The following is a 2,905-nucleotide window of genomic DNA, read 5'->3' as shown; positions in this document are numbered from 1 at the left end:
TCTGCAGTCTGAACTACTGTTTTTGAAGATGAGGCGGCCTAAGGGGAACTGATATCTGGTGGTGCTTTGTCGATCTGAGGAATGGAGGTCTTGGTCACAGGAGTTGGAGCGACCTCTGTGATTACAACAACAGGGGTTGATGCGACCTCTGTGGTCATTACAATAGGGGCTGGAGTGATATCTGGAATCTATACTAGTTGACTAACACATGCTGGAACGACCTCTGGGGTCCTGACTGGTGGATACACAGGAAGTTTGGCGACCTCTGGGGTGGACAGATAAATGGAGTTTTTTGCTGAAGCCCCCATCGTTCTGCTTTGGTGCTTTGGATCTTACCTCAGCAATCAAATCTTTGGCCATCGTGTAGCTAGTGGGCTCGTTCCTAATGTTGATAGGTGGGTCAGCAGACTTGTTTGCTGATAGAATCTGGTTATAATGATAGGCCTCGAGCTGATTGCTTTGAAGCTCCATCATACCCCTCGGCCCGGAAAGCGGAGCACTTGATGCAGTGTCGATGGTATAGCTTGCATTTGGTGAATCCAACGGCTTCCTACGATGGCGTTGTAGGACGATTGGATGTCTAGAATGCTAAAACACGAATTGAAGTTGACTTTGTCCTCCCTGGATCCCACAGAGACTAGGAATATGATGTCACTAATTGGGTCGGCTCTGGAGTCATTGAACCCGTAGAGAGGAGCTATCGGGTCTATGAAGACCGACTTGGGCAGGTTCATTTTTTGGATGGTATGGTAGAACAAGATGTTGCACGAACTACCAGGATCTATCAGGACACGCTTGACTGTCCAGTCGCTGATTTTGACATGGACAACTAGTGCATCATTGTGAGGGAGGCAAGCCTTGTTGAGGTCGGCCTTTGTGAAAGTTATATCACCTGAACTGCGACCTGAACTGCATAGGGCAGGTGCGGCCTGTGAAGAGAACTGATATACTTATTAGAGAGTGCCTACGCGCCCTTTATTTTTCTTCGAGGATGCAACATAATCATCCTGGAACGTGATCATGTGTATCATTCTATCATTATCTCTATCTGATGAATGCTGACGGCGCTCATGGAAGGAGCGGTCGCTGGGGCGTCCTCTGCTACGAGAGCGGTCGCTGGGGTGTCCTCTACTACGAGAGTGAGCTTGGACACTCTGGCGCTTATGGCGAGCTAGAGATCTACTGTGCTCTCTGCGAGCCATGAGCTTATGGTGCAGGTCGCCATCAGCGATATTGGTATAATGCTTGATATGTCCTGATTCGATGAGGTCCTAGAGGTAGTGCTTTAGCCCCCAGCACTCATCGGTCTCATGACATTTTGCTCGGTGGAAGACATAGTAAGGCTTGCCAGGGTGATCCTCTAGTTGTCGTACGTTAGGTCGGTAATAAGCAGCTTGCTTGATTTTGTCCAATATGTAACTGGGAGATCGGGTGAGTACATCGAACTCGCGATTGTTGTTCATTTTGTTTCCAGACTTTTGTCCTTGTTTTCTGGGTCGCTTTTTGGAGGGTGGGGCATCATCAGAGATTGCTGCTACCTCTTGTTCTTCTGAGAGGCCTTGACACTTCAGGCCCTGTTGTAACTTGATGTATTTGTCAACGCGAGCGTATAGCCCAGACAACGTTTCAGGACGTTCTTTCATCAGAGATCTGGAGAGCATCGTGTTACTCACACGACATGCATTGGAGAATGCCAACGTGGCGAATGACTCTTTGAGACCGCTCTCTATGCATAGCAGTTCGGTTTTGAACCGACCTAGGAACTCGCAAATGGTTTCATCTTCGCCTAGGGAGAGTTGGAAAAGTAAATCGAGATCAACTTTTTTACGCCTGTTGTGGACGTATTGGCTAGCAAACAGATCGGTGAGTTGCTCGAAGTTCTTTATCGAGTTTGGCTCGAGTGAAAAGAACCAATCGAGCGCGCCATCTTTCAGACTGGCTGGAAACAAGTGGCAATGGAGATGGTCGAACTCTTGAGCATTGTAGAGTGCAAGGCTTTGAATATAGCGTGCCACGTGCTGCCATCGTACATTGGGAAACGTGGTTGGATGAAATATGGAGGAGAAGCTCTACTAAGTACCTTAGCAGCGAACGGGGATGCGCGATATGTCTTCAGCATCTTTTGAACGATCTGAGTGGCGTCTTTTTTAACTGCACTTTGGTCGATCCTTTGTGACAGTTCGTTAATCTGTTGATTAACCTCGTTGATACTGTCCTCTGCTATGGCACCTGGTGGATTTTGCGTGTCCACTTGTGCACGCAAAGCAACATTCTCCTGCCTGAGCAGGGTAATATGCTCGTTCATTGTACCTAACTGACCTGCCAAACTTTGGATTTGAGCTTCGAGGCTTGCCATGCTTTGTGGGCTTGAGGATTTTGTTTATTGACTTTGGGATTTGTGAAGTGGTTTCTCAAGAAATCGAGACCACAGACGATGCCAATGTAAAGGAGCGTTTTAGTTATCCCTTACAAATGTGGAGAAGGAGGAGAAGGGGTTTAGGAATGGGAAAGATTGAGTTCATTGTTGAGTGAACTACCTACGCATCTATCTCTCGATTCTGGGGGGGGGGGAGAGAAGAATCAGGTCTGGCGTAGTTCATATGGGAGGTATTTATAGCTTGTGAATGTGGATCTCTATCCAACACGTGTATTGACAACTACAAATGTATGGTTAAGATTGAGAAGGAGTATTGGAATGGTGTTGGTAGGAATTCTGTAATGATGGGGAGTGGTTATAGTGGTTCGTAATTTGTGGTGATGAAGTGTGTAAGTACAGCTTTGGCAATAATTGTTTCTAGAAAGTAGGCTGAGTCATGAGATAGAACGCTTTGTGTGAATATATGCGAGTTGATTTGTTCTAGAGCAACTCGTAGTTCGCGGATGTGATCTGAGGATGTAGGTCGTC

The sequence above is a fragment of the Coptis chinensis genome, chromosome 8 (genome assembly GCF_015680905.1).
Source record: "Coptis chinensis isolate HL-2020 chromosome 8, ASM1568090v1, whole genome shotgun sequence".
Classification (NCBI taxonomy): Eukaryota; Viridiplantae; Streptophyta; class Magnoliopsida; order Ranunculales; family Ranunculaceae; genus Coptis; species Coptis chinensis.
Note: the sequence above shows the minus strand (reverse complement) of the source record.